General features: G+C 43.1%; 1 long non-coding RNA gene across 1 annotated transcript; it reads right to left on the bottom strand.

Moving 5' to 3' along the window:
- Positions 1-624: 624 nt before the first annotated feature.
- On the bottom strand, positions 625-18,047 carry LOC115645969. The gene is made up of 3 exons (XR_003998883.1): positions 17,844-18,047; positions 15,835-15,909; positions 625-994 (listed from the first exon to the last, which is right to left on the bottom strand). It is a non-coding gene; the product is annotated as an uncharacterized LOC115645969 (long non-coding RNA).
- Positions 18,048-18,683: the final 636 nt, after the last annotated feature.

The raw sequence follows: 18,683 nt of genomic DNA, 5'->3' as shown, positions 1-18,683 counted from the left end.
TCCCCACTCCAGCTCCTACATGTAGGGGTAGCCAGGGGGCTCTCCGCACGCTGCTCCCAACTCAAGTGCCACCCTCCGCAGCTCCCATTAGCCGGGAACCGCAGCCAATGGGAGCTGCAGGGGTGGGGCCTGCGGACAGGGCAGCGTGCAGAGCCACACGGCCACACCTCCACGTAGGAGCTGGAGAAGGGACATGCCGCTGCTTCCAGGAGCTGCTTGAGATAAGTGCTGCCCAGAGCTTGCACCCCAGAGCCTGTACCCCCAGCTGGAACCCTTAACGCCCCCTGAACCCCAGACCCAATCCCCCTCCCGCCCTCTGAACCCCTCAGTCCCAGCTCAGAGCACCCTCCTTTACTTCAAACCCCCCATCGCAGAGCCCACACCCCCAGACGAACCCTAACACGCCCAAACAGCCCTACTCCCTGCCTCAGCCCAGAGCCCCCTGCTGCCCTCCGAACCCCTCAGCCACAGCCTGGAGCACTCTCCTGCACCCCAAACCTCTCATCCCCAGCCTTACCCCAGAGCCTGCACCCCCAGCTATAGCCCTCACTCCCTCCCAGCCTCCTGCTCCAGCCCAGAGCCCCCTCCCACACCCTGAACTCATCATTTCTGGCCCCACCCCAAGCCCACACCCCCAGCTGGAGTCCTCAGCCCCTCCCACATCCTAAGCTCCAATTTCATGAGTATTCATGGCCCGACATACAATTTTCATACCCAGATGTGGCCTTCAGGCCAAAAACTTTTCCCACCCCTGTTCTAAGGTGTAGTTCATGACGAAATTGTCAAAAGGCAAATAAAATCAAGTGACTTTCAGCCTTCCCTTGAGATATGTTTTCTATATGCATTTTGTGTATAAAAAAATTCAACACCAATGACATATATCCTTACTTAATCATAAGACTTCCTGGTCAAGTCAGTAATGGATTTGCTTTGGTCAGTGAAGAACTTTCTTCATTACCCTGCTCTGCAGCTCTCGACACTCAGAATTTTCTTCCTGGAAGACAGAAAGAAAAAGAGAACAGAACTGTGAGTTTCAGTGTATTTGTTTTTCAGTACATAGGAAATAGCTGCTGTAACTTGCCATATTGCAAGTACATTAACATAATGCTTAAGAGGTGTTAGGTTTGGACAGTGTCCCTTTAAGCGGGAGCTGGGCGAATATATCCATGTCTGGTCAGCTGAACCCCAGTTGAGGAGGTTTAGCATGATATTTACAAGAGGTGGTTTTTATCAGGTAAAATCATGGTTTTTACCATCCTCAGAAAAAACTAGTTAATCCCAGTTTAAGACATTTTCTATTTTAAAAACTGTTTTATTAATGCACGCCACATTACACTTAGTTTTAGTTACATACTTAAATTATGGTTACATAAGGCAGTAGATGTGTACATTAATTTGGGTGGTACAAATAAAAAGCAAAACTGAGGTGGGCATAATACTAATATATAATATGGAACATCAGAATGTCTGTCTACATTTTGGTTTGGTATTTTATCAAGGAAGCTATATATGTCATGACATGTTTCAGTTTTCAATATAATATAAATAAAAGGTGAAACCATTTAATGATACGAAAACAGCAACAAGGCAGAGTTGTAGGCTTGAAGCACTGAGCAATCAGAAGTGTAAAGAGTTGCAGATTACTAGTCCAGGTCCATTTGGCCATGCAACATTCTGTAGCAAAGACCAACTTGGATGTCATGGATAGACTGAGCCTATTCCTCAATTTTGAATGGATTGATCCGAAGTTTGAAGAGATTCGTTCTATGCTTGCTGAATTTACTGGGCACTGATGCAATTATTTTTCCTAGTTTCCTGGTTTAAACCAGGTTTAAGTGAGTATTTACTAGTGTGATTTCCTAAACTAGTTTTTCCTGAGAAATTGCCAACCCTGCAGTTGGGCTATAAGCGAAGGGAAGCCTGGGTGACTCAGGCCAGAGAATCCATCAGAAAAGGGGCAAAGAGAGCGGACGTGGGGTTCTCGCTGCCGGCTCCCAGGGAACAAGTCAGAAGCAGGAAGTTCTTGACTGCCAGAGTCCCCTGGGAAGGAGGCCTGCTGAGAAAGATCCAGTGTGTCAGAGCCTAGGAGCTGCAAAAAATCAGGACCAGCAGGAAGTCCCCTGGGAGAGAGTGGCAGTGAGAACTAGAGGTCTAATTCTATTTCCTGAGCTGCACCCAAAATTAACCCAACCCGAGCACAGTTAACCTGTCCTGACCCAAGCGTGTTAAGTCACTTCAGACCCAACCTAAACCCAACACTTACCCCTGAACCTGTGTCAGTGCTGCTTCCTCATTCTTGGGGCTCAGCCTGTTGGGGGCTTCCCATGCTCCAGGCTCATGGGCTGTCTCCTCCCCTGGGAGGTCAGTGCAGCGGCAGCGACATGACCTGTTCCTGCTGGCCACCCCACTGCGCCGGGTGGGCTGAAGAGTGAGAGGCACTGTGACTCACTAGCACACTCACTCCGCAGTGCACACACTGCACCAAGATAGTGGTGGCCAGCAGGAGCAGGACACACAGCTGCCCTTATGACGACGCCAGAGCAGGAGGTGGTGATCAGAGCTGAGTCTGAGAGAGCTGCATTGTTGTCAGACCTGATCCAAACCTTACACTTGTAGTCAGGTTCTGTTGGGTTGCAAGGTTCTAGTGGGAACCTGCTGGAGGAAAAGGGGCCTCCAGGGAGAAAGCCCCAGATGTCAGGTCTTCAATGACCAGAGCACAGAACATTCCTGCAGGAAGCACTGAACATTCAACTATCCAGATATATGTTGGGAAAATAACACTGCAGGGCACAGACTCTCCAATAAGTTCCTGGACTGCACTGCAGACTTTTTATTTCAGAAAGTTGAAAAAGCTACTGGGGGGAAGCTGTTCTAGACTTGATTTTAACAAATAGGGAGGAACTTGTTGAGAATTTGAAAGTAGAAGGAAGCTTGGGTGAAAGTGATCATGAAATCATAGAGTTTGCAATTCTAAGGAAGGGTAGAAGGGAGTACAGCAGAATAGAGACAATGGATTTCAGGAAGGCAGATTTTGGTAAGCTCAGAGAGCTGATAGGTAAGGTCCCATGGGAATCAAGACTGAGGGGAAAAACAACTGAGGAGAGTTGGCAGTTTTTCAAAGGAACTCTATTAAGGGCCCAAAAGCAAGCTATTCTGATGGTTAGGAAAGATAGAAAATGTGGCAAAAGACCACCTTGGCTTAACCACGAGATCTTGCGTGACCTACAAAATAAAAAGGCGTCATATAAAAAATGGAAACTAGGTCAGATTACAAAGGATGAATATAGGCAAATAACACAGGAATGCAGAGGCAAGATTAGAAAGGCAAAGGCACAAAATGAGCTCAAACTAGCTATGGGAATAAAGGGAAACAAGAAGACTTTTTATCAATACATTAGAAGCAAGAGGAAGACCAAGGACAGGGTAGGCCCACTGCTCAGTGAGGAGGGGGAAACAGTAACGGGAGACTTGGAAATGGCAGAGATGCTTAATGACTTCTTTGTTTCGGTCTTCACTGAGAAATCTGAAGGAATGTCTAATATAGTGAATGCTTACGGGAAGAGGGTAGGTTTAGAAGATAAAATAAAAAAAGAGCAAGTAAAAAATCACTTAAAAAAGTTAGATGCCTGCAAGTCACCAGGGCCTGATGAAATGCATCCTAGAATACTCAAAGAGTTAATAGAAGAGGTATCTGAGCCTCTAGCTATTACCTTTGGGAAATCATGGGAGACGGGGGATATTCCAGAAGACTGGAAGGGGGCAAATATAGTGCCCATCTATAAAAAGGGAAATAAAAACAACCCAGGAAACTACAGACCAGTTGTTTAACTTCTGTGCCAGGGAAGATAATGGAGCAGGTAATTAAAGAAATCATCTGCAAACACTTGGAAGGTGGTAAGGTGATAGGGAATAGCCAGCATGGATTTGTAAAGAACAAATCGTGTCAAACTAATCTGATAGCGTTCTTTGATAGGATAACGAGCCTTGTGGATAAGGGAGAAGCGGTGGATGTGATATACCTAGACTTTAGTAAGGCATTTGATACGGTCTCGCATGATATTCTTATAGATAAACTAGGAAAGTACAATTTAGATGGGGCTACTATAAGGTGGGTGCATAACTGGCTGGATAACTGTACTCAGAGAGTAGTTGTTAATGGCTCCCAATCCTGCTGGAAAGGTATAACAAGTGGGGTTCCGCAGGGGTCTGTTTTGGGACCGGTTCTGTTCAATATCTTCATTAACAATTTAGATGTTGGCATAGAAAGTAGCTTATTAAGTTTGCGGACGATACCAAACTGAGAGGGATTGCAACTGCTTTGGAGGACAGGGTCAAAATTCAAAATGATCTGGACAAATTGGAGAAATGGTCTGAGGTAAACAGGATGAAGTTCAATAAAGATAAATGCAAAGTGCTCCACTTAGGAAGGAACAATCAGTTTCACACATACAGAATGGGAAAAGACTGTCTAGGAAGGAGTATGGCAGAAAGAGATCTAGGGGTCATAGTAGACCACAAGTTTAATATGAGTCAACAGTGTGATACTGTTGCAAAAAAAGCAAACGTGATTCTGGGATGCATTAACAGGTGTGTTGTAAACAAGACACGAGAAGTCATTCTTCCGCTTTACTCTGCGCTGGTCAGACCTCAGCTGGAGTATTGTGTCCAGTTCTCGGCACCGCATTTCAAGAAAGATGTGGAGAAATTGGAGAAGGTCCAGAGAAGAGCAACGAGAATGATTAAAGATCTTGAGAACATGACCTATGAAGGAAGGCTGAAGGAATTGGGTTTGTTTAGTTTGGAAAAGAGAAGACTGAGAGGGGACATGATAGTAGTTTTCAGGTATCTAAAAGGGTGTCATCAGGAGGAGGGAGAGAACTTGTTCACCTTAGCCTCCAATAATAGAACAAGAAGCAATGGGCTTAAACTGCAACAAGGGAGATTTAGGTTGGACATTAGGAAAAAGTTTCTAACTGTCAGGGTAGTTAAACACTGGAATAGATTGCCTAGGGAAGTTGTGGAATCTCCATCTCTGGAGATATCTAAGAGTAGGTTAGATAAATGTCTATTAGGGATGGTCTAGACAATATTTGGTCCTGCCATGAGGGCAGGGGACTGGACTCGATGACCTCTCGAGGTCCCTTCCAGTCCTAGAGTCTATGAATCTATGAATAAGAACGAAGGTCTGAGTGGTAAAGAGGAAATCCCCTGGGAGCTGTAGTCTAGGGTGGGCTGAGGAACTGGCTTTGTTAATTTTGCCTATCTTGGGAAAACAGAACTTTCTGGAAAGAGACTCTAGGTGTGGCAGTGGGTCCTTTGTGAGCAAGGAGGAAGGACAGCTTGTCATGGATAGGAACTCCAAGCTGGCAGAGGCTCAGCAGGGCAGCAGCCAGGATCCCAGACCAGCGGCAGGCGCGCCCCCCAGCTCCCTCCTCACCACACTCGGGTTCTGCGGCTTCTGGGAGTGTGAGCCACCACTGCCCCTCCCACAGCTCCCCTCCTCCCGCTGCCACATGTAGTTTTGCCTCCACATGGAGCCAGCATCTGACCGGCATGGGCATGGTAAGGAGAGTCCCAGGGCGTAGTCAGGAAGCAGGGGGAGAGTTGGGTGGGTCAGGAGTTCTGGGGGTCCTGTCAGGGGGCGGGGAGTGGATAAGGGTTGGGGCAGTCAGGGGACAGGTAGGAGGTAGCGTCCTAGGGGGGCAGTTACGATGGGGGCTCTCAAGAGGGGGCAGTCAGGGGACAAGGAGCAGGGTGGCTTAGGTAGGGGCAGGGCCGGCGCTTCCATTTAAGTGGCCTAGGCAATCGCTTAGGGCGCCAGGATTATTGGTGGGCAGCATTTTGCCGGAGGGGGCAGCAGGCGGCTCCGGTGGAGCTGCCGCAGTCATGTCTGCGGAGGGCCTGCTGGTCCTCAGCTCCGGTGGAGCTGCCGCAGTCGTGCCTGCGGATGGCTGGCTGCTCCTGCAGCTCCAGTGGACCTCCCGCAGGCACCACTGCAGCAGCTCCACTGGAGCCGCGGACCAGCAGACCCTCCGCAGGCACGACTGCGGCAGCTCCTCCGGAGCCGAGGGACCAGGCGCGGGGCAGCGAAATTTCCGTGCGCCTAAGGTGCTAAAACCCCTAGCACTGGTGTCATAAACAGAGTGTTAAGGGTTAATGTCTCTTATACCTGTAAAGGGTTACAAGCAGGGAACTGGACACTTGACCAGAGGACCAATCAGGAGACAAGATACTTTCGAATCTGGGTGGAGGGAAGTTTTTGTGTGAGTTCTTTGTTCTTGGATTCTTCTCTCAGAGGATCTGAGAGAGACCAGACATTACTACAGGCTCTCTAAGTTTCTTTTCATATAGTAAGTAAAACAGGCGGTTTAGGCTTTTTAATTGTTTTACTCTATTTGCATTTGTGGATCTGGCTGGTTAACTTTTATATGTGTAGTTGCTGGGAATATTCTGATTTGTATTGGTACTGGGGAGAAAGTCTCTTTCTGGTGTCTGTAAGCTATAGGACCCTGTATATTTACATCTTGAGGTACAGAGATAATTCTTTACTTTTTCCTTCCTTTTATTAAAATTTTTTTTTATTTTTTTATTATTATTTTTTTTTTAGAGAACCTGATTGATTTTTTCTTCCTTGTTTCCCTTGTGTTATTCCAGGGGATTGGGATAACTCATCAGGACGGTGGAGGGGAGCTGGGAGGGGGAGAGATAGAATCTCTCTTTGTTTTCCTTGAATCTGTTTGCCTCTTTGTGGAAGGGAAGTGGGATGCTTCTCTGTATGGTGATTTAGAGGTCAGATCAATATCTCAGGATAGCCCAGGGAAGGAAGTTCTGGGAGGGGGAAAGGTGGGGGAATGGTTTATTTCTCCTTGTTTTAAGAACCCAAGGGATCTGGGTTCTTGGGGTCCCCAGGGAAGGTTGGGGAGGTCAGAGTGCCCCAAAACACTATATTTTTGGGTGGTGGCAGTGCTATCAGATCTAAGCTGGTAATTAAGCTTAGAGGATTCAGGTGCTAGTATCTCATTTTCTGAACTCTAAGGTTCAGATCTGAGAAGGAATGCTATGATAGCCGGTCCTGGGTAGGGGGTGGGGTTCTGGGGGGCAGTTAGGGGCAGAGGTCCAAGGAGGGGCAATCAGGGGACAAGGACCGGGGATGGGGTTCTAACCGGGGCAATCGGGGTGGGAGGAAGTGGATGGGGGCGGGGCTAGGGCAGGGCTCTCTCGTCTTTTTTGTTTGTTGAAATATGGTAACCCTAGGTGAGGGCAGAGCAGGGGGGCACATGGGGGCTGGCGCCCACATACATCCACTGCAGCCTGCAGGAGCCCGGGAGGGGCGGCGCCGGGCCAAAGCCTGGGCAGGAGGGGCAGGGGGGCGCAGCTGCTCCCCACTAGCAGTGCCGCCACCTTTGCAGGGCTCCTGCCTCCCTGCCCTGCACCGGCTCCTCCATGGCTGGGGTTTGCTGCTGCCGCAAGTGGGATGCTCTGGCTGTTCGGTGCCTCCGGAAGGTGGCTCCTCCCTGTGCACCCTCCAAGGGAGTTCAGGAGGCAGGGAGGGGAGAACCTGGTCTGGGGAGCAACCCCTAGCCATGGCTGACCCCTGGGATCTATAAAGGCTCCTTGGGATTTGACCCTCAATGAACTGATGTGCAAGGAAGGTCAGGGAGTGCAAAGTGGAAGTTTCGCCTAGGGTGCAAAATATCCTTGCACTGGCCCTGCCCCAGGGGTGTGTGCCCCCCAGGTTAAGAACCACTGCACTAAAATAATAAAATCTGCATTTTAATTTAATTTTAAATGAAGCTTCTTAAACATTTTAAAAAACTTGTTTACTTTACATACAACAATAGTTTATAGACTTATAGAGAGAGACCTTCTAAAAACGTTAAAATGTATTGCTGGCATGCGAAACCTTAAATTAGAGTGAATAAATGAAGACTCGGCACACCACTTCTGAAAGGTTGCCGACCCCTGATGTACATGGACGGGAGAACCAAAAAGGGGTGCTATAAACCATTTAGATAATATTACTCACCACTGCCATTTCTATGCTGCATTCAGAGACAGTAGTACTCTTTTAAGCACATCAGCCAATGTTCCACTAGAATGTTGGCACTTTGTTAAGGACATACCAACTACAACTGCGGGCACTGAAGTTGGATTTTGCCCCACTTAACCAACACATTAGGCATGACTTAAACTTGAGGTGCTTTATCAGCCACTGTCTGGTATGTTTTCAGAGAATTATAAATCCCCCTTTGCAAGGAGAAAAGATCTTTTAAATTGATCACTGATGTAAGAATTACCAAAGCTCAGGAGGAATTTCCTGCAGTTGTAAAAGACTGGCTACCAAACAATGGAACTGGCTCCAGTCCCCATGGAAGTCAATGGCAAAACTCCCATTAATTTTGTGATCAAGACTACATTTTTAAGGTCTTGTCTGCTCAACATGAACACTAATGATCACTTGGTACATTTCATAAGAGATTGGTAGGGGTTGCCCAAGTGTCCTCGGCTAACATTTCAACTCCCTTGCACTGTTGTGCAATGGGCTATTTGCATTTAAATGCTACTGTTGCATACAGAGAGTTTGTGAAGCACTTTGGAATCTACAACATCATTACTGAGGAAAAACTCGCACGGAAGTTAAAGGGGGTAAATACTTATAATGTTTGACTTAGTATTAACAGGAAGGGAGATGGACATAGATATAGTCCTACCAATTACAATATTACAAAGTTTTAGACTAGCAACTATTCCTGCATAATGTGAGTGAGACTTTATACAGAATGACTTGGACTGATAATAGTAATTTATATTTAACAATAAAAATTTGAATCCTAAGGGGCAAACTCTCACAAAAATGGAAATAACAGTTATTTAGATAGTTCAGAACCTCAGAGTCTGGTTAAAATGACAAACACAGATTCCAAAACAGAAAGCTTTTTCAGCCGATGGTGGCTCAAGGAGAAAAGCTGGACATTCTGGCTCTGATCTGGAATAGATCCTTTGATTCTACCACTACAGGTACTAAATAACTACTGAGACGATATCATCACAGAAAGATGGAGGAAGAATACACAAGCAGTGAACTACCAGAGGTCTGGAAGACAGAATTTACAAAACAGTGTCCAATCATACCTATTGAAAGTACTTGTTGAAAAGTCTTTGTCTATTATCATGCCTTCTAAATAAAACTTCCACGCAGAGGGAAGCCAGGATGATGGATCTGGCTAGTGGAAGCATGGAGAGACTGGTAAACATTTTCATGATATGCTCCACCATTTCACTCCAATCCTGAGGAAGCCTCTCTGTGGGGCACCCTGGCATCCAGATCTGTGTGCAGAGAACAGGTTTGGATTTTCCCCTCTCCGCAAACCTTATGGGACAAAGTCTACAGCAACATGCATGGACAGTATGAAACCCCACCACCAAAGCCAGGTGGCAGTTAAAGTCAGGGGAGCTGCTGACATCATGGCTCCATTAGGAGCCAATCCATCCAGCAGTTGCAGGGAATGAGGGGCAGGAAGGAGCTGAGCAGCACTGTAATTGTGAGAGGCCTTGGATGGATTCCCAAGACTATTGTGGATATTGTGGGTTCATAGGGCTAGGCAGTGGAACCCTGGCTTTTCACAGGTGGAGGAGTAAGGGAAGGGCCACATTACCCCCACTTAATGGCGGAAATTATTTAGGTTGAAATTTGCAGTTTTCATTCTCCTATATAGGAGCAATCCACCTAGGAGAGAATGAGGCCCCCAAAGCAGCAGATTATATTTTTGTATTTGTTTATATTTGCAAATACTAGTCATCACTGTATTACCAATTTGGCTCATCAGTATAATCATTTGACCAGTTTAATAAAATGCTAAGGAACTACATAGTAATTAGGCCTGTTGATTAATTACAGCTAACTCATGCAATTAACTCAAAAAAATTAATCACAATTAAAAAAATTAATTGCAATTAATCGCACTGTTAAACAATAGAATACGAATTGAAATTTATTAAATATTTTTGGATGGTTTTTCTTCATTTTTAAATATATCAACTTCAATTACAACACAGAATACAAAGTGTACAGTGCGCACTTTATATTATTTTTATTGCAAATATTTGCACTGTAAAAATGATAAACAAAAGAAATAGTATTTTTCAATTCACCTCATACAATGCAATCTCTTTATCACGAAAGTGCAACTTACAAATGTAGGGTTTTTTTAACATAACTACATGCAAACAAAACAATGTAAAACTTTAGAGCCTACAAGTCCACTCAGTCCTACTTCTTGTTCAGTCAATGACTAAGAGAAACAAGTTTTTTTACATTTATGGGAGATAATGCTGCCCACTTCTTAATTACAATGTCACCCGAAAGTGAGAACAGGAATTTGCATGCCACTGTTGTAGCTAGTGTCGCAAGATATTTACGTGCCAGATGTGCTAAAGATTCACAGGCCTCTTCATGCTTTGGCCATCGTCCAGAGGACATGCTTCCATGCTGATGATGCACATAAAAAAAATGTTAATTAGATTAATGACTGAACTCCTTGTGGAGAGAATTGTATGTCTCCTGCTCTGTTTTACTCGCGTTCTGCCATATATTTCATGTTATAGCAGTCTCGAATGATGACCCAGCACGTTGTTCATTTTAAGAACACTTTCACTGCAAATTTGACAAGATGCAAAGAAGATACCAATGTGAAATTTCTAAAGATAGCTACAGCACTGAACCTAAAATTTAAGAATCTGTAGTGTCTTCCAAAATCTGAAAGGGACAAGGTGTGGAGCATGCTTTCAGAAGTCTTAAAAGAGCAACACTCTGATGCAGAAACTGCAGAACCCAAATCACCAAATAAGAAAATCAACCTTTTGCTGGTGGCATCTGAAATGAACATGCATTGGTCCGCACTGCTTTGGATTATTATCAAGCAAAACCCGTCATCAGCATGGACACATGTCCTCTGGAATAGTGGTTGAAGCATCAAGGGACACATGAATTTTAGCGCATCTGGCATATAAATATCTTGCTGGCTACAACAATGCCATAAAAACACGTGTTCTTACTTTCAAGTGACATTGTAAACAAGAAGCAGGCACATTATATTCTGTAAAGTAAACAAACTTGTTTGTCTGAGTGATTGGCTGAACAAGGACTTGTAGGCTCTAAAGTTTTACTTGTTTTATTTTTGAATACGGGTTTTTATTGTACATAATTCTACATTTGTAAGTTCAACTTTCATGATAAAGCGATTACACTACAGTACACCTCTACTCCGATAGAACACTGTCCTCAGGAGCCAAAAAATCTTACTGCTTTATAACTGAAACAGCATTATATCGAACTTGCTTTGATCCACCGGAGTGTGCAGTCCCGCCTCCCTGGAGCACTGCTTTACCGTGTTATATCTAAATTTATGTTATATCGGGTCACGTTATATTGGGGTAGAGGTGTACTTGTATTAGGTGAATTGAAAAATACTATTTCTTTTGTTTTTTACAGTGCAAAATTTTTAATAAAAAACTATAAAGTGAGCACTGTACACTTTGTATTCTGTGTTGTAATTGAAATCAATATATTTGAAAATGTAGAAAACATCCAAAAATATTTCAATAAATGGTATTCTATTATTGTTTAACAGTGCAATTTTTTTAATCGCTTGACAGCCCTAATAGTAATTAAAGATTACCTTGTAAATCCACGTAGTGCCCACAAGAATAGTTAACCCATAATCTGAACTTTTAAAAATATGGTTATAATTATTTGTCTGGACAGCCATAGAAACAAAATGATTGCATACAAAATTAGAATCCGTTTTGAATGTGTGTGTTTAGTACTTGCCACATAATAATCTGAGTCAGATACCAGTCCAGAGCTCTATCCAGCAAGAAATATATGCAGGGAAACAGATTCATCACTGGTGTGACTCCACTGGCTCACATTCCACACTCAATTATCTCCATGCAATTCTATCAATTTCTTTGGGATTGCAAAGCTATAACTGAATTTGGTCCAGTCCATATACACAATCAGACAAATTTTGGCCTCCGATATGCTCATGCAGTTTCCATTAAATTCAATAGGAGTTGCACCCAGACATTTGAGGCAGGATTGAGCTCAATTCAAGTCCCATTTAAATCAAGGAGAGTTTTGTGCTGAATTTACTGGAATCACAATGAAGCCCTTGGCCCTAATCCTATAATTTATGGCTGAAAAATTCAGTTTTTTTTTTAAAGTAAAGATAGTTGTGGAGAGTCTCCTATTTAATAGCTTTAGCTTCCAATCCCAGTTCCACAACTGACAAATATAATATTTCTCTTGCAGGTTTTTCAAGTTGCAGCTGCAATTGCAATGTTTGTACTTGGGTGTTTTGGTGAAGCAGGAATTGGAGCACTATGGTGGTACGCAATTATAGTAAAACATCATCATTACATAAAAACTAAGAATCCTTAATTGTTTATTTCATTATATAGCAATGAAAGAAATTAGCTCAGAAGAACTAAATCCTCAGCTAGTGTAAATCAATTGAAGCTAATGGAGCTACCTTATTTACACTGGCTGAGAATCTGGCTCCAAAATGGATAGCAATAAAAGTAATCTTTGCACATTTTCTGTTGTCTTGTTTTTCACGGTTCCTTATATCTGGATCGACCCTACTTATACTGGTGAAAAAACTCAGTTCCTTGGGTGAGTGTAATGATCACAGTACCAGAGGAATCCAGGGCTTTTTCAGCAAAGAAGAAAAAGAAAACCTGACAAAAAAGAATGTGAAATTTTAAATAGATTTTTTGTGGAGGGAGATTCTCATCACATATATGTATTTCTGAATGTCACTTCAGTGTGATGAAACAAAAACAATGTACACCTCTACCTCGATATAACGCAACCTGATATAACACAAATTCAGATATAACGCGGTTAAGCAGTGCTCGGGGGAGGGAGGGGTGCGGCTGCGCACTCCTGTGGATCAAAGCAAGTTCGATATAACGTCGTTTCACCTATAACGCAGTAAGATTTTTTTGCTCCCGAGGACAGCGTTATATCGAGGTAGAGGTGTATTTAAACGTTTATGACATCTATGAACAAACCCAGTAGAAAACTATTCAAATCATATTGAAGAAACAACCAGTCTAAGGCCCCATCCTGCAAAGACTTCTGCGTATGCTTAATTTTACATACTGAGTACTTGCAGGGTACAAAGTTAAGCAAGGGCCATGGCATTTTCAGAATCAGTGTTAATACTTACAACCCAGCAGAATCCAAGGATATAGCACAAGGACAAATTCTATGGCTCTCAGGTAAAACATTCTACTGATGACAAAGATCAGTTCTTAGAGATCACAAAGAAGCCAGATCAATTGCCAAAAAAACCAAAGAAACAGAGGAGGGAATCCAAAAGCATGTCAAGGAAAACTCTGCCAAAACTGATGGACACTACAGGCAGCCAGTCATAGTTTCTGTGAATCTTCTTTGGAAGAGAGGTAGTACAACCAAGGACCCATGATAATAAAAGAAAAAACTTCACTGTCTGTCCAGACTGAACCTAATACCTGATCCAAAGTCCACTGAAGTCAATACTTAAAGAGGACTTTAGATCAGGCATTAAGGGCGTACTTAGCCCAGCCAAGTACAGGAAAATGTGAGGTACCAGTTGAAGTTCATAAGTCATTTTATAAACTTAGAATTTCAGACCATCATTAACACTGCTTTCCAATCAGTTTGTTGAACACTTTGAATAAATGGCTACACAAATACCTGTCATTAATTAAGGGAATAAAGGCTACTTAGTTCTATTTCTGATGCTCCCTGGGGCATATCACTTAATTGTTCTACACCTCAATTTATCCATCAGTAAAATGGATATAATAATATCTGCCTCACAGGGCATTATATGCCTTAATTAATGAATGCTGATAATGCACGTTAATATCCTCAAATGAAAAACACTAAATAAATGCATTAAAATAGTCACTAACATTTAATTAATATACAATATATTCCTGTCTATAGGAAAAATGCACCTTTGTCACTATAATATTGAGCATAACAACAGCAGTGGCTGGAACAATTTATTATTCTATGGAGTTTGCTTTGATTAGATCACCTCAGAGCCCCTTTCCTCATGACACCAGTGATGTAAGTTCCTTCTGTTTTACTTTAATATTTTATTAACTGTATTTTTCCTTTCACATTTCATTAAACATCTTTGCTTAAGTAAAAATATTTGTTTACAAAGCACTGAGAATAAATGTCTATGGAGTTATTCACAAAATTAAAGTTAAGCATGTGCTTAAATGCTTTACTGGTTTGGACAGAGTGCTCAGCACCTTGCAAGACTGAATCTTTGATCTGTGACTTCTCTGAGATCGCTGGGGGGGGGAGGGGAGGATGCTAACTAATTGACAGGTCTTGTGAGGCACACACCTGCCCACTAGGAACTCTACTGAAATTAACAACTCATTTCAGCCAGGCCACCAGAAAATTTTAAATTATTTCCGTGGCAAGCACTGACCCATTACCATTTTGCCTACATGTTATGTTATTCCCAGGGGTATCATAATTCTATCGTCCTGGGTGTTTTACATGAATTTTATTAGTCTAACCTGGCCCTGTAGAGGACAGTGCTTTCAGCATTTATCTGTCATCTTCAGAGCATTCTCGGTCTCTGTCCCTGATTCGGAGAAACATCAGTATATAATTCTATAGGGATCTGTTGCCAATTAGCATATACAATAAAACAAGGATAAAGAGATGTTTACACAGCATTAAAAATCATTTTCTATTTTGGTCCTAGCCTGAAAGATTGGCACAAGCCTACAGAGTGGACTCAGCAGAATTTGGATTAGCAGCCTTTGAGCTAGGAGTCTCTGTTTGGATTTTGTGCCTGCTGCAGCAAGCAAGGAAGACATTAAGGCAGTAGCTCTCATTGTCAAAAATATCGTCTTTTTCAACAGGCTGCTGCCATTGAATTTGTTTTATGGGGATTGTGTGCCAGTGTCAGCATTATTTACCACGTAAGGGCCATAATCAAAACTCATATTTAAATGCATGTACGTTGGCACATGCCACACATATTTAGCTTGATCTTACTCCCATTGACTTTAATGGGAGCAGAAATGTGACCCGTTACCATAGTGTCTCTTCTGTTCTCATTTATACCCATGCACTTCTCTTGATATTGTAAATCACTGAGTGCAGAATCTGACCCTACATATTTTAGGCCAGATCCTCAATTGAAGTCAATGGAGCTATGACAATGTATACCAACTGAGGAGCTGGCCCTTACATATACTTAAAGATACTTAAAATTAGCAAAATGTTGGTACATTTTCCTCATTACTTAAGGGTGAAATTCATCAAAGTGAAGAGGACCTGCACAAAGCCCAATCCACCACTTGAGTCTCATTCAATTCCGGCACTAAACAAGGCAGCAAAACTAATGCAAATAGCAGATCTCCATCTGGTGAGCATCAGCCTAGATAGTACGTCTCTTTTAGCCATTATCATTACATCATCTGCTTATCCATGACACCTGGTTCTATGTACAAATAAATATAATGACAAGCTGATATTGTCTCTACATTCTTCCAGATATCTTTATTGTAATTGCCTCACCTCAGAATGTTTGTCCTGTTATACTGGTACTTTAATCTAATTGACTGCAGAGGGCTGGTGCACTCTCTGACTGAAAGAGGGTGTGGAACATACAGTACTTACTAACCACTCAGTCAAGTCCCTCAATTTAGGCCTATTAAATGGGTGTGAATAAGACTCACAAGAGACCTCTCCCCTGAGGTGACAAACTATATACCTCAGGGCATATGAAAGGTTTTCCCACCTCTTACCTGTCCATCCAATGCTTGTTATGTATCCTGGAATCAGTTTATGAAGATCTGAAGTTGGGCTCTCCTGAACTACTTCTGCAAGATCATGATTCCAGGCGTTGGCTTTGCAATAGAATGGTCATTGTAGTCTTTTCATTGCCAACAAACCTAAAAATTCTATAATTCTCCAAGTTAAGCATGATCATGGAGGTTATGCCTCCAGAAGCAGGATATGCAACAAACTAGATTATTTTGTTAAAAGTTAAATTTGCCTCTAAATCCTTTCAATATACCATGGTAGAAGTAACTGGATAATAAATGAATACCCACAGTCCAGAACTACCGTGGTGATCATTCACTGGATCCATGTGGAAAAACAGAACACATGACCTTTGGCCCCAGAGATTTCAGACTATGCCCAATAAAGCCTAAAATAATGTGGAGTGAAATGTACACTCCCTTTTCAGGAATATTTACACTAATGAAGTTGTTACGGTGCCTGCTAGGACAAGCAGCACTTCCTTTATCAAGTGCAGTGACTGAGGTCAGGTCTACACTGTACATTTATATCAGTATAATTACGTCGCTTGGGTGTGAAAAATCCACACTCCCGAGCAATGCAGTTATACTGACATAACCCCCAATCCAGACAGCACTATGTTTACAGGAGGGCTTCTCCCATCAACACAGGTACCACTTCTCATGGAGACGGATTAATTACACTGATGGGAAAAGCTCTCCCATCCCTGTTGTAAAAGCAGCAAAGAATCCTGTGGCACCTTATAGACTAACAGACGTTTTGGAGCATGAGCTTTCGTGGGTGAATACCCACTTCGTCGGATGCATGTAGTGGAAATTTCCAGGGGCAGGTATATATATGCAAGCAGGCTAGAGATAATGAGTTAGTTCAATCAGGGAGGATAAGGCCCTGTTCTAGCAGCTGAGGTGTGAAAACCAAGGGAGGAGAAACTGGTTTTGTAGTTGGCAAGCCATTCACAGTCTTTATTTAATCCTGAGCTGATGGTGTCAAATCTGCAGATGAACTGAAGCTCAGCAGTTTCTCTTTGAAGTCTGGTTCTGAAGTTTTTTGCTGCAGGATGGCCACCCTAAGGTCTGCTATAGTGTGGCCAAGGAACTTGAAGTGTTCTCCTACAGGTTTTTGTATATTGCCATTCCTAATATCTGATATGTGTCCATTTATCCTTTTCCGTAGAGACTGTCCAGTTTGGCTGATGTACATAGCAGAGGGGCATTGCTGGCATATGATGGCATATATTACATTGGTGGACGTACAGGTGAATGAACTGGTGATGGTGTGGCTGATCTGGTTAGGTCCTGTGATGGTGTCGCTGGTCTGCTATGTACATCAGCCAAACTGGAAAAAAAACTTCAGGACCAGACTTCAAAGAGAAACTGCTGAGCTTCAGTTCATCTGCAAATTTGACACCATCAGCTCAGGATTAAACAAAGACTGTGAATGGCTTGCCAACTACAGAACCAGTTTCTCCTCCCTTGGTTTTCACACCTCAGCTGCTAGAACAGGGCCTTATCCTCCCTGATTGAAGTAACTCATTATCTCTAGCTTGCTTGTACATATATATATATACCTGCCCCTGGAAATTTCCACTACATGCATCTGACGAAGTGGGTATTCACCCACAAAAGTTCATGCTCCAAAACATCTGTTAGTCTATAAGGTGCCACAGGATTCTTTGCTGCTTTTACAGATCCAGACTAACACGGCTACTCCTCTGATACATCACTGTTGTAGTGTCTTCACTGAAACACTAGAGCAGCACAAATGCAGTGTCAAGGTCAAGATCACATACCGTGGAAAACTGATATAAGAAACAAATATTTGCCTTATATGTTTTCTCAGAAGCATGTTATTATTATATAAATTTGGCACTGTGTGGTGTTTTACTATTATAATTGAACAACTCCCTTCACCTAGTGCACCTATTTAACACCGTCTTAAATTATTAAAACTGCAATTACTTTAAAATGCTACCTCATCTTTCTTTACCTACATTTGTTTAGTTTTTGCATTTCACTGACTTACAATCACTCCCCCAAATCCAAGAATTTTGGGGGGTGGGAACGGTTGTGATCTAGATCCAATCTTCATGGCTTCAGCCTGTATCTTATCCTCAGTGTGATGCAAACAGGCTATGGCTGGGGCTCGGAATCAGGAAACCTAGGGGCAAATTTCATCCCTGCACTGGTATAGACACGGGTACTGAGAGAGAAGAGAGGTGGTTATTCAAAAGCTGGGGGTGGGGGGGGGGTGGATTTCAAGCCTCAGCACACACTCAGGGCCTTTCAGGAATGGAAAAGTAATTGGATGCTGGTCTGCCCTAGCCTGTGGCAGTGCCCTCTCCTGCCACCATGTCCCTTTGCCTTCAGCATCCCTACTGCACCCAGACTGCTGCAGAGGTGGCAAAGTTCTGCACCATTTGGGCCCCTGCTTTCTATTCTTGGCTTCACAAGGGGCCTGCTTCTGACCTGGGGCAAGTCACTTCACTGCTCTTTGCTTCAGTTTACTCCTATGTCAAATGATGATAATTATACTTGTGCCCCTCTGTAAGATGCTGGGAGACAGTGGATGAAAATTAAGTGTTATTAGTTATTAAGAACTCTGCTGGGGTCACTCGCCTTTGTAGCTTTTAAAATATAAAGCAGACCAAAGAATATAAAAGAAAGTGAGAGGAGCGCAGGCACTATGAGCAGGTAACCATTATCTCAGACCTGATCCTGAGGGACAGGGGAGGGGAGGAGAGGGCTCCTGACAGAGGTGTTGGAACAATTTGTATAATGCCGGTTCTGAGAGCCATTGAACCAAACTGTAAACCCTAACCCTGTATATGATG

The sequence above is a fragment of the Gopherus evgoodei genome, chromosome 2 (assembly GCF_007399415.2).
Source record: "Gopherus evgoodei ecotype Sinaloan lineage chromosome 2, rGopEvg1_v1.p, whole genome shotgun sequence".
NCBI classification, from domain to species: domain Eukaryota; kingdom Metazoa; phylum Chordata; order Testudines; family Testudinidae; genus Gopherus; species Gopherus evgoodei.
The sequence above is the reverse complement of the archived record's forward strand: the minus strand, read 5'-3'. Positions and strand labels throughout refer to the sequence as shown.